The sequence below is a fragment of the Ambystoma mexicanum genome, chromosome 7q (assembly GCF_040938575.1).
Source record: "Ambystoma mexicanum isolate Mex_15411 chromosome 7q, UKY_AmexF1_1, whole genome shotgun sequence".
Taxonomy (NCBI): Eukaryota; Metazoa; Chordata; class Amphibia; order Caudata; family Ambystomatidae; genus Ambystoma; species Ambystoma mexicanum.
In genome coordinates, this window is record NC_090941.1 from 552,342,257 (window position 1) to 552,356,360 (window position 14,104).

Genomic DNA, 14,104 nt, shown 5'->3' on the forward strand with positions numbered 1-14,104 from the left:
CTGGATCGTAAAAGTGTTTCCCCTTTGTCAGGTTCTCTCTTGTCCGCCAGTGAAGACTTTGTACCAGTGTTGGCAAAACGACCACTAGATTGTCCCACTGACCACTTGCCCGAGACCACTGTTTCGCCAACCATTCCTGCATGGGTCGCATGCGCGCGTGGGGAACCAGGTAAATACATGACGCCAACATGCCTAGCAAACACATCGCTTTGCGCACCCTTATCTGGTGACCAGACTGATATTGAGGAATTTGCAGTAGTATATTCCAAATTCTTTCCTCTGATGGAAAGGCCAACCCCTCTTGAGTGTTTAAGATAGCTCCAAGAAACTGTTTGGAGGTGCTTGGCACCAGGCTTGATTTTGTTCTCGTTTATGGAGAAACCAAATTCGAAGAGGAGGTCGATAGTTCTTTGAATATTTGATCTGCAAATTACTGGGGTCTCCCCCGTGATGAACCAGTCGTCCAGGTAAGGGTACACTGGGATTGCCTCCCTGCGTAGGTGTGCCGCCGCCACCACCAGTACCTTGGTGAATACCATTGGAGCCGAGGCTATACCGAAGGGCAGTACCTTGAACTGGTAGTGCTGACTGTCCAGCTTGAAGCGCAAGAATCTTCTGTGTGCTGGGAACATGGAAATATGAAAATAGGCATCTTTCATGTCCATTGTTGCCATGTAATCCCCCTTTTTTAGGAGGGGGATTACCTCTTTGAGAGTAGTCATGTGAAACTTTTGGGGCTTGACATACTTGTTTGCAGGCCGTAAATCCAATACTGGGCGCATTGTCAAATCTTTTTTTGGCACAAGGAAGTAAGTTGAATAAATACCCTTGTTTACCTGGTGTCCCGGGACGAGTTCTATCGCGTCTTTTGCTAGAAGATTGGCGATCTCTTCGAGGAGGATCTTCTGGTGGTCTAATGAATGTACTTTTTGACGTGGAGGGTGGTTTCGGGGATGCTCTAATAGTTCTATGCAGTATCCTGCGGACACTGTGGACAGCACCCATCTGTCTGATATTGCGCCCCCCTACTGTGGATGCATGAGAAGGGACTCTGAACGTCACTGTTTTGCTGGAGGCGTGCCGCAGCCTCTATTGGGGCTGCCTCTACCCTTAACACGTCCCCTCTGGTTACCCCTGCCATAACCTTGGGTAGACTGCTGGTTGTTGTTATTCCATGGTGTACCCTGCCCCTGGGAATAGTTGGAGCCTCTTTGTGAGTTTTGGCCGCGTGGGTGACGAAAATTGCCATTCCCTCTTTGATTGGGGGGTTTGTTAGTTAACTGGCCCAGGGATTTGAGAGTCTCGTATTCACCTTTCACATTTTTTAAGGCGTCCTCAACCGCCTTACCAAACAGTAGATCGTGCTCCACCGGTTTGTCTATTAGAGATGCTTGTGTCTTGGGTTTAAACCCCGATTGTCGTAACCAAGCATGTCTTTTGATAACAGTACTCTCTGCTATCAGTCTGCCGGCGTTATCCGCGGCATCAAAGGTTGCCTTAAGGATGCAACCGGACACGGCTCTTCCCTCTGACGCAACCTGCTCCAACTGGCTTTTTAAAGGTTCCGGGGCGGGGTCAATGAGTGCTGCAACTTCTTCCCATTGATGGCAGTTATAACTCGCCAGTAGGGTGGTGGAGTTGGCAGTCCTTGCCTAGTAGGCGGAAGTGGAGGCTACCTTCCTTCCCAAACCATAGATGATCTTGCTCTCCTTGTCGGGGGGAGCTTCAGAAGATAAGGGTGTTCCCGCCCTCTTCCGGGTATTAGTCACTACCAGGGAGTCCGGCTTCAGCTGCCCCCTTATGTAGAGTGGGTCTGATTGGGCTGCCCTGAACAGTTTTTCAATCCTGGGGTTTACTGTCTTGGTGAGATTGGGATTGAGAAGGGAAGGGTCTATTTTCCTTTGTATTGACTTGAGAATAGGGATGGCCTGGGCAACAGGTCTCTTCTCTCCCACTAGTTCCTCGGCAAAGTCCCTCTCCTCCTCTGCTCCCTGCATATCTATGCAGAAGTGTTCAGCCGCTCTAGATAAAACCTCATTTAAGAGAGGTTGGTTGTCGACAGGAGAGTCGGTAACCGGAGGTTCCTTGTCTACTGGGGAGTCTACTCTGTAGACTTCTGCATCATCTTCGTCCTCCTCTTGGGCCTCGTCATCCCCATAGTAATCCATTCCAGTATGGACGTCCAACGTGGCCAATTCTGGATCCTCGTTAAATGATGGATCCTCATCATATTGAGAGTATGGCTGAACGTGGTAAGGGTCAGAAGACCTACTTTGCGTTGGCGCCTCAACTCGAGGTTTTTTACCAGGGGGTTGAGGGTCCTTAGACCCTGAGGGGGCTGCCCCGTCAGGGGTATAGGCAAGGAAGTGTTGTGGATTCTTGGCATAGAAGTCTGCTAGGGATGACATTCTAGACATGACTCTGTCTATATCCTCACTTGACCATTCTTTAGAACTGGGGATTACCCTCTCCTGGGAGTGTTCCCTTCCTGACTGGACCTATGTCCTTGTGCAGGGGTCTTGGCTATATTTTCAGAAGGTTGTGACTTGTCCTTATGTGTCTGTGGTGCAGAAGAAGGCTGAGAATGTTTTTTCTGCTGTTTCCCCCCCTCCCCATGACTGGAAGAGTGCTCCCCCGGTGTCTTCACCTTTTCGGAGCTCTTCGACGTCCGGCGTCGAGATTCGGGGGTGGTGTCCCTTTCCTTAGCGAGTGGAGGTCAGGGCACGGGAGCAGCCGTTCACCGTCTTCTGACGCCGACTCCCGGAGTGCGGCCTGGGTATGGAGGTCATCTTCTTCTCCCGACGATCGAACCTCTGTTACTTTAGGGAGCGAGGCACTTTTGGCAACAGTGGATGGCTGCCTGGTGTCATGCGGCGATCTTGATCGAGAACGCCCAGAGGACACCGATTCGGTGGACCGTTCTCTGCGTGCCTCTTTCCGAGAACACGACGCGCGCGTGCGCGCCGAGTCTCGGTTGGACCTCGAGTGCTTAGTGGATGTGGGGTGGGTAGCGCTTGTGTCGCTGGGGGTGTTCCCCATAGCTGCCCTGCCGGACATCCTTCCGAGGTCGGGGACTTGCGCTTGGCTGTCTCTCGACGCCACGTTGCCCTCGCCGTCCGATAGGATGGCGTCGCTGCCATCACTGAAGGCGCCCTCTGCTTCCATGGCCTCTCGTTGCCTGGCGTGGTGGGCCTAAAGTTTAATCGAACGGTCCTTTAGAGTCTTCGGTTTAAACCAACTACACGCTCTGCAATTTGGCTCGGGGTGGTCCCTTGGCAAGCAGAGGTTACAGGTAGCGTGTCTGTCAACACAATGGTACTTGCGGTTGCACTTAGGGCAAAATTGGAAAGGGGTACCCTCCATACGCACCCTGTGGCAGCGGGCTAGTGTGTATAGGAATATATAAGAAAATCTCTCTCTATATATATATATATATATATATATATATATATATATATATATATATATATATATATATATATATATATATATATAGAGTGTTAAGTAGGTACCACCCCCCACTCTCCCTACTTTTAGGGGCCGAGGCCAGAGGCCTTCCTGGGCCCAAGTCCGTAGTGCAGCTCTCGACGGTTGTTTTCTTCTCCAGTCGGCGTCGAGTGTCTAACTTCGGTGACTCGACGTTGGGATGTAGAAAACAGGGAAATATTATGTATTTTTGCTAAATTATGGCTAAGGCCAGGGAACTCCGCGGGATGCTTCCGACCAGTATGGCGGAAAAAAACAATCTGAGGGTCCTAGACGCATGAGGGATCATGGGTACAGTGGACGTCACACTAGGGATAGTATTACTGGCACGCCCTGTGTCAACGCCCATTTTTGAGTTTCGAAAAACAAACTAATACTCAGCAGCTTCCACTAGATGTCGGCCTATGCACAGCATGTGATCTAAGCAGATTCCACAAGCCTCAGAAATATATATATATATATATATATATATATATATATATATATATATATATGCAGTCAATTGTGCAAAGGTCAATTCGGACCCTTGACCTTCAGACAATTAGGTAATTCGAACAATTTGGGTAATACCCCCATGTCATGTGGAGTGAGAGGGATAACTTTAGGTCTAGTGGCAGGGTCAGGGGTCTTAGATTTATCCTTATCTGAAGATCTACGCCTGTCCTTCTGGACCTGCAGTACAGATGTTTTCTCTGATGACTTTTTCTACTGTTTGTCCCCTTTTCCATGAGTAGAGGAATGTTTCCCTGAATGTTTGGCCTTCTCAGAATCTTTCGACGCCTGGCGCCGAAATTCGGTGTGTTGGGAAGGTTCTGAAGCTTTCGATGGCGAGCGTTGAGACTCGGAGGCAGACATGGAAGGAACTGCCGGAGCTGACTGTAAGTGTGCTGCTTGGGGATACAGGTTGGTTTCATCGTCAGACGACCATACCTCTGTAACTTTGGGGAGCGAGGCACCCTTGGCAATCGTGGACGGTTGCCGTGTGTCGTGAGGCGATCTCAACCTGGAACGCCCAGAGGACACTGTTTCTGTGGACCGCTCTCTTTGTGCCTCTTTCTTCCGATCACTCGACACGCGTTTCGAGTCTCGGCTGGGGTTAGTGTGCTTAGGTGCAGTACTGTGTGTGTGTAGCGCTCATGACGCCAGGTGTGGTCCCCATAACTGCCCCGTCGGATAATCCCCAGAGGCCGTGGACTTGTGCTTGGGTGTATATCGACGCCCCTGTGCCCTTGCCGTCCGATACGGCAGCATTGCTGCGATCACTGAAGGAACCCACCGCCTCCATGGCCTCGAGCTGCCTGGCGTAGTGGGCTCAATGTTTAGTGGAGCGGTCCTTTATAGTTTTAGCCTTAAAGAGCTTACACGCTCTGCAGTTAGCTTCGGGGTGATCCCTAGGCAGACAGAGATTACAAGTGTTATGCTTATCCACCCAAGGAAACTTGCAGTTGCACTTGGGGCAGAATTTAAAGTGAGTACTCTCCATATGTTATTCTATGGCAGCGGGCGAGTGTATGTAGGAAATAAACGAGTGTGAGTATGTCCACCCCCCCACTCTCCCTACTTGCAGGGCCGAGACCAGAGGCCTTCCGAGGCCCGGGCTGAGGCCAGAGGCCTTCCGAGGCCCAAAGTCTGTTGTGCAGTCTCGCCGGCTGTTCTTTCTTCGGACCAGCGTCGATCTTCGGAATCTTGACGTGGGATTTAAAGAACAGGGAATATTAGATGAATTATGACAAAAAGGCTGAAAGCCAGGGAACTCCGCAACTATGCTTCCGACAAGTATGGCGGAAAAAAAACAATCTAAGGATCCTACACGCGTGAGGGATCGTGGGTACAGTGGACGTCACACTAGGGAAAGTATTACTGGCACGCCCTAGGTCGACGCCCATTTTCGAGTTTCGAAAAAACAAACTGTAATGCTCTGCAGCTTCCACTAGATGTCGGCCTATGCACAGCATGTGATCTAAGCAGATTCCACAAGCCTCAGAAATATATATATATATATATATATATATATATATACACACACACACATATGCACACATACAAAATAAATTCCTCCTCAACTCGGTGCCCTTGTCTACTTCTAATGAGTGCTCTAACAAGGTTGCATGAAAAGACAAATTAATATTGCAAAAAAGACACTCAACCTAAATAACTGTTTACAAACTTACAAACCAGTTGTATTAAGAGTTGAACACAAAACATTAGAGCACTCGGTCTGTTTAAAGTGCAAAAAATGCTTTAATTTTATTCTCTCATAAAATTTGCATAAAAAATACATAAAACCAAAATGGACTTACTTAAAAGTGCACTAAAGATTTTTGTTCAACTCTTAATACAACTGGTTTGCAACTAAGTAAACAGTTATTTAGGTTGAGTGTTTTTTTGCTATATTTCGCTCTATTTTTGTAAGATCTGACATAACGTGGGGATTTGCATTATTCATCCTTTCTCGAGTTTGCAAGAAGTAGATAACTAGTACTGCAAAAATATGACGATTGTTTTGTCAACTCGCTAAATAACTAAATACTACTAAATGAAAACTACTTGCCTGCATTTTTCTGTTATAGTGTAACATATATACATTTTACCTGGAGGATATGAACAAAACAAGAAATACTTAGATTTGTATTTGTATTTAATGTTTATAGCGAGTTCGCCAAAGCAAATAAAGATAAAAACAGTACAATGTAAATTAATTACATAATGTCAATTTGGAGAAAGGCATGGAGAGAAAGCAAGTACTCTTTTAGGTTGGAGTAAAAGAGCATCAGAAGAGAGAAATCTAATTGAAAGAGTGAGTTTGTTCCAATACTTTGGTGCAAGAAGTGAGAAGAAGCCAATTTGAGATGGTCCACAGAGAGGGTGAGGAATTGACAGAAGAAACTGATTGTGATCCAAAAGAGCAAGGAAGAGAATAAAATGAGACAAGATAGGACAGATAAGTGGGTGGGGAGGTTTGGGGGGGTCAGACCATAAAGAGATTTCAAAACTATACCTCGAATTCTGTCTGTTATTTCACTTTCCAAGGACGGCCATTGAAGTGAGGAGTGAGCAGAGGTAAGAGAATTGTAAGACAGGGACACCGAAAAGAAGACGGATAGAGGAGTTGTAGATAGAACGCAAAGGAGCTAGCTGGTAGGCTGGGAGACCAAGAAGTAGAGAAAAACTGTTGTTGTGCCTTGAAAGAAAAAGTGCAGAAATCAGAAGCTTTGTACTCTGGAACGAAAGACAGGGTAACATTTTCTGAATATTATAAATTGGATAGCGACTGGAATTGGCAGTGGCTGACATATGAGAAGAGAAGGAAAGTGAAAACCAAGTGAAATGGGACAATGGAACAGAAGAGGGAGGAATAGGGAGGGAATATATGAGGGGAAAATGCTCTGTTAGTTGGATTAAAATCGAGATAGTTCGTGAACATCCATGATTGGATAGCAAGTAGGCAGTCGGAAAGAGAATGAGTAAAAGTAAGAAACAAATGAAAAATGTGTGAATTGTCCACATAGAAGGAGTGAGAAAAAATGAAAGAAGCAATAATGGAAGAGAGTGGAATCGTATAGAGAGAAAAGAGAAGCAGACTAAGGGCAGAGTATTGCGGCATACCAAACTGTGGGAAAGACAGAAAAACGGTTCAGATGGGCAGAAACTTGGACGCAAACAATATGCTGAAGAAGAGAGATCGAACAGAAGTTTGGTCGTTAGGATGGGTCAAGCCAAGATTTTTTGAGAATAGGTAGAATAGATGAATGTTTGAATTCAGCTGGAATTATAGCAGAGGTTAAAGAAATATTACATACAATAGTCAAACAGGATAGACCTCCGTAATAGATGGTATAGGACCACAAGGGGCAGCAGTGGGATGATCTTAAGAAAGATAAGTAGCAACATCAGTCTCGGAGAGAGGCAAAAACTAGGCCACTTATGAAGACGGCATAGAAAGGATAAAGTGTGTAGGGATGATGGTGAGGCCAGTCAAAAAGTGAATAATCAAGCATAAGTGCTGCATTAGGACAAAGACACTGTCAGCACCCTTAGTGGAGCATTATGTTCGCGAAGGACATTGGGAAGTGGAGTTTTACTGCACTATACTTGAAAAGATTCAACCACCAAGAAGGGGTTGGGGTGTTGCGTCAATGCTGCTGCGTAGAGAACAACTATGGATTTTTAAGTTGGAGATGAATGTCCATGATCTAAATGAGGAAATTCAATCTCATGACTTAGCTGTCATACCCAGATGAACTCTGAGCGAGAGGAGCACATGACAGACCGCATAGCTCCCTTGCAGCATTCAAACCACTGACATTACATTAGGCAACTTTTTAAGGATATATGCCACACATCAGGGAAACTGGTAGCATGACAATTCAGATGACATTACATGAAAGGTCTTGCTGAACTGAATGTATTTGACATCTCGTTTGAGAAATAAAAGGCAGTAAGTTCTAGCTTTAATATTGATTTTCTCTGTAGTCGACTTGCTCTAAAATCTTATGGCAGTCAATGGGCGCACTTGAGATTGTAAAATCAGGTTAAAATAGCCAACAGTATCACACAACAAGGTTAGTCCACCTCATGATGGCTGACTGCTTCACATTAGAAGCTCAGCTTAAATGCCATCTTGGCATGGTACACAATATAATTCTTGGTAGTCCCGACATCCTAATTGAAACAATGTGAGTGGGCATGGAATTATCCACTGAGGATAAGGAGATACTCTGTGAACTCCAAGAATTAAATCCGAGAAGGTATGTGGGCACCCTTGCACAAGAAGAAACACCACCTCAAGATGGCTGAAATAATTACGTGTACTGCCGGATGCTGCTTGCACGTATATCACGTGATCACACTACTGTGTACTCAAGTTTACGGCTGGTGGCAGAATCCGCAGAGCCAAGCAAGAGGGTGCATATTTCACCCACCAGTAATTGGATTACCAACACGAGTCCAGACTTGGTAAGGGGCCATTGTGAGATTTTCAGACATGTGATAAAATAAAGACTATCTGTAATTTCAGCTAATGTCTGCTGGCTTCTCCGATACTTGGCCCTTTCCTGTGCCCCTCGATTGAATTTTTCAGATGCAGCAACTCGTGTATAACGGGGGAAATGCCCCATACATCAACCATGATTGAAATCCTGCTGCTCATCAGTATATGTCGATGTTACTATGCCCAGGGCAGGTAGCCCTTTACATATGTAGCCTGCGGCTCATCTTCGGGTATCAGTTATTTAAGATTAATGATGCATGCAATAAGAAAGAGATTGATAGTTTTTGCCTCTTGTTTGTCCATCCCTTAACAGGTAGTGGGTGCATCTCTGTAAGAGAATACAAACTGGTATTTTGGTCCTGACGAAAGTGACAGCAATAGACATGTCACTGAAACCGGTCGACCTTGTGACTTTAAGACTAGTGGATACTATGCAGAAGCATTTTTTTTTGCTTGTTTTTAATTCATGTTCATAGGACATGTAGGGTGCAATGCAATACGGAACACCAATCACATATTTGGGGGAGGGTAGAATAAAGTTATATGAAAATCCCTACCCAAATGTAACATGGTTTGCTTCCAACCTCTGAATGACATCTACACTATTTGAGATTCTTCTTGTATTACACACTCCCCCTAGTGGTCTTGTTTTGGGAGTAGAGAATACATTTTCCCTTTAATAAGGAATAATAACGTACAGGCTGTAGTGACCACAATCCTGTGAGCTGTGAGCATATTTTTTTCTCTCACCCAGAAAATAGTTGCATTGGCTTGCACTTGCACTTTTTAGCAGTAGTTTAGTGGAGGGTCAACCTTTTATCTGGCCCTTTTAGATAAGCGGCTCACCAGCTCGGGTTAGGGGTTGCTTCCTCACATTAGGGACAGGTGAGTTCTACTTGAGGGAGAGAGAGCCTATTGTAGGCAGATTTTAAACTATAAGCCATTTACTTGTGTGTGTTGAAATTTCTCTTTCAGTAGATGTGGCAAGAACCTGACATATAAAGGGTAGTCCCTGCTTACTAGTGTAGAAAATGAGGAGGCAGGAGTAGCAGGGATGGATTCGAAGGAGGCAATGTACAAAGAAATGTGACTTTAGAAGTGGAATAGTTAGCAAGATCTGAGGCAAAGGGGCGAGAGAAAGAGTAAGAATGTGACTGGGAACTTGAAAATAAATGGCGCGGTTGGTGTGAGGTTGGCATCATGGAAGGAGACAGACAACAGATTCAAAGTTTAACAATAATGATTCATTAAGAAAATGGCAGGATGGAGTAAGGCCTAACTTGCCCTACACTAAAGTGGGATTTTCCTACCTAAAGAAACTAAGGAAATTCTGTGTCAGAAAGTTGAACTGAAAGGTTTGTCTGTGTCCAAAACCTATGCTTGCCCTTACAACAAATACAAAACAATGTGTAGGGATGTCAACCATAAACTAAGCAGTGATTCAAACAAGGTTCTGAGCTGTTTTCCAGCTCTGGCTTACTCTTAAGCTTCATTTTCCTCAATGTCAATAAGTTCACCCCAATGTTCAATTGGCCTTCGTTTAGACTTGAAGAAATACAGTTCCACAGTTTTGCAAGAATCAGGGTGCCCTTCCCCAAGTTCAATACAGTTCCAGGGTAACAGTTACAAGGCACCAATAATTCAATAATCAGGGGTTCCTTCCCCAAGTTCAATAGTCAAATGTAACACATGAAAGTATTGTGAAGCTTTATCTGTAGCACAAGACTTTACTACTCAGGGCACCCTTCCCCATCTGTTTTCCTTCTTACACAACAGCAAACTTCCTGGTTAGCTTCTAGGGGTTCGCTGGTCTTGTCGCAGTTTTAGACCACATGGTCCACCCATTACAGGTCACGCAACCAGGAACCTAGTATTTGCTTTCAATAGTTCTTGATTCAACATATATTAGTTCTCTGGTCTTGGCGCAGTTTCAGACTACACAGTCCACCCACTACAGGTCACGCAACCAAGAACATTCAGGTTTCTTTAAGAGTTCGATAGTTTGATCAACAGGCAGTTTCTTAAGCCACAGTTTCACCACTTTATCACATATGTTGTTTCTTAATCTGGATTCTGTTTTATTCAAAGTGTCTTGCATTCAGATAAGTGGTTCAGTTTGCCAAAGATGTTGCGTTCACTTGTAAATACGGGTTTCCAGTATACCGTTGCTTGTTTCTTTCACTTTGGTATTCAATAAGGGTTACTGTTGGTTAATTAAATGCCACCTTGCATGTTTCATTCAGTTCGGTATGCAATAGGAGTAATTTTCATTCATTTTGTTATTCACATCTTGCAAGTTCATTTGATTCCATAGCCCGCTACTGTATTCACAGGTTCCACAGTGAGTAAAGTGTCCATGACACATACCCAGGTTTTGCTGCTCCTCCACATGGCTTCTCCCCTTCTACGGGAAAGCCTGCTTGCCAGGCGCTCCTCACACCACTCTCTGGAGATCGAGCTGAGCATCGCCGACGCGGTCGGACACCTCTGGCTGTTTGCCTTTTCTCGACCTGCATTATTACTTCGGCAGGCTACCCAGGGGCTCAGCAGGCATTCCAACGCCTTGGCTCCTTGTGCTCCCGCATAGCGCCTTCTTCCACTGCTACCCTCTTCCAACGCTCTCCTTGCAGCTTCATAGTTCCACCTTTTATACACCGGTGGTCTAATAAATGCCTGCAGGTGTGTCCCATCAATTACTGTTGCCTGACTCAGTAGTACATGCCCGACCTTCATGCATCTTCTTCGTCCCAGTACCAAAATGGTGAGAGGTCGTCATCTTTACTACTCTCGGTTGCTTATTCTTCGTCTCAGTACTTGAATGTATTTTAAAGGGGGGGTGAAGTGGAACAGTTTTATAATGGCCCATAAAGGTCCGGGGGAGGTTAGATTGGTTTTCATGGTATAAGGGACATATCCCTACTCTTTCTCTTCCTCTGTTTAACATGTCTGGTTTGATAATATCTTTTACCCTCCTCAGAAACCAGGTGAACAATATCCCATAACCACTTCTGGGAGAAGGGTTTATTTCTGAACAGAGGATGGAGAATACGGAGTCTCGCTCATGGGTCTCTCGCTTCCAATCCCCAAGGACCCTCCATCCAGGTGATCCTCCCTCGCTTGTCCGCCCCCAGGGGCAGGATCCAAAAGCAATGGCTTTTCCCTGGCCACCTCCATTGAGGATCCAGGAATATAAGAGAGAAGTCCCTCAGGTTTCACACAGTGGGGAGAGAAAGAAGATCAGCTCCATACTGCCATTTAGCAGACAGCAGTGAGGAGTCATAAGGGGCATGAAGAGTGTATTGAGCTCTTCTAGGGTTCGAGTTTTCTTCCACCAGCCTTCAGCATAGTGCAAAGAACAATGGGAAGAATGAATAGGAGTAATCCAAGGTTGAGGTGGTCTTTGGGAGGGAGGAGCAGGCTGAGAGTAAATGTAAAAGGCGAAGAGCTGAGCAAAGAGGCAAAGTAAATAAAGTATGTGATGAATCTGAGTAGGTCGTCCCTTCTCCCTATCTTTCCCATGGGGACCGGACAGTGCATCCACAGTACAATAGTCCCCCTGGGGGTGGTGCACCGAGGAAGGGGAACCCCCCTATGGGATTGGGGACACCCATTCTCAGGTAACACGGTATTCCCCTGCCTTAATACATCCAATTCCTTCTCAAATACCAAATCCACCCCCCACCCCCAAAGGTATAGTAAATATACTCTGTTGCGAGGTCAGTTACTTTAATATACTTGACAAACCTAAAATACAACAAAATACTAAGTACCTTGCATCGGAATTGAAAATGAGTACTGTGAATAAGGTGATCATGAAGAGTCAGAGGGTCACTCTGCAGAAGCAGAGTGAGCGGTCTAGCTTCTCACGAGATGTCATTTGGCCGAACGAATACAGCTGGCCGCAGCAAGAGTTTAAAAGGAACTCAGCTGCATGACAGGAGAACGATCCTCCAGGGAGGAACTGCTGGAGCGTGCACTGGGCTGGCAGAGAGAAGCCCAACAGGAAGAAGCTGTTGAGGAGAAGGAGAACCCGAATGTGGTCCAAGTCAGAAGGACCGTTCAGGCTGCTGCCAATACATACCTCAGGGCGCCACAGGCTCCAGTGAACCGCTTGCAAGGCAGGACGCACAACCAGGCATAGAGAGACAGAGATGCGTGCGTAACGCCTGCAGGCCCCGCCGTTCACCAGAGAGCTGCCGGAGCCTCGAGGAACAACGCAGAGGCTAGAGAAACACTGGTACCTATTGAGAAGCAGGAAACAGGTACGCATGTTTTCCAGGAGGCGGCGGAGGTCCAGGGAAGCAAGAGGGTGAATAAAAACATTTGAGAAAGAGGGTCTGCGACCCTGAAGGGATATTGCGAGTCTGCGACCTGCACCCATATGGAAATGAAAGTTTAAGACGGTTGGGGACCCTGACAAGCCCCAAGAGAAGAGAATCATATGTTTGGAAGGAGAGTGAACCAAATGTTTATCATAACGAATTGCGAGTCTAGGACCTGCACCCATGTGAAAAGCAAGAGCCCAATATAAGGAAGGGAAAGACTGTGTGGGACCCACGTGGAAGAGAGACAGTCCACAAGAGGACACTAGCTTGGCAGAAGAGTGAACCAAGCTATATTGTGAGTCTGGGACATGCACCTACATGAGCCAAGAGAGGATATTAGCTTGGCAGGAGAGTTAACCAAGCTAAAATGCGAGTCTGAGACTTGTACCCATGTGGGAGATTGAAAGGGTCAAGGACCCCGAAATTGGTAAAACGTAATCCTACATTTTGTAACGAACTGTATCGGGTTGACAAGACAAAGGATTGTGAAGCTAAACATATCCCAGTGAATTGTCTACTGACATTTGCCTAAGATAATAAAAGGGGCACAGTAGCCCAAAAGAAGGGAAACTGAGAAGAACTCTAGGGGAAAGGAGCACAATCCTAGGCCTGTGAATCTTGCATTTTTTAACATTGTTTATTACATCACTTTTCATTGCCAGAAAGACTGTGAATTTGTGTGTTGACTGAAAACACAAAAACACTTGTTACTTAAGAAGAGATCAGCCTGGCACAGTTTCTTTGGATTATTAGTGTTAGGGACAGAAGCAGGTTTTTGACCACGACAGTGGCAGACTCGGTTTTCATACGTCCTGACAATTTCACTAGTTTTCCTTGAGGTAGGGAAATACCTCTTAGCTTTAGGGACAGAGGCGCATTTTTCCAACCTGTTCTCATTTAATACAAGTTTATACCCCAAAACATGCCACCATTGTGTCTGAGCCTTACCTCTGCACTCTTACAAGTAGCATATGATTCTGCTGAAATAGTTGAAAATTATTCATGCAGAGGAAGAAAGAGTAGAACTATAGAGAGAGGGATCAAAGGAATTAAGTTTGCACTGAGAAAAGGTGAGAGAAGTCTGATTAGGGACTGAATTAGAGGAAAGGAAGAGAAGATGAGGAGAACATAATCAGAGGAATATACATGCACAGCCAAAACTGCTGAAGAAAAAGCAATAGGGAAGAAAATCAAGTAATGAGGAGCCAGAAATATGTTAGAGAGTAGTTGAAATATGTTTGAGATAGTAGGAATCTAGATAACCGCTGCCAATTTCTTTTGAAACACAGTTTTGTAAATAGAA

At 45.5% G+C, this 14,104-nt stretch overlaps 1 protein-coding gene across 3 annotated transcripts in view; it reads right to left on the reverse strand.

Annotated features, from left to right (window-relative positions):
- The window catches only part of DGKH (diacylglycerol kinase eta), a 1,951,678-nt gene that overhangs the window by 156,090 nt on the left and 1,781,484 nt on the right, over positions 1–14,104 (reverse strand). The window lies entirely within an intron of this gene.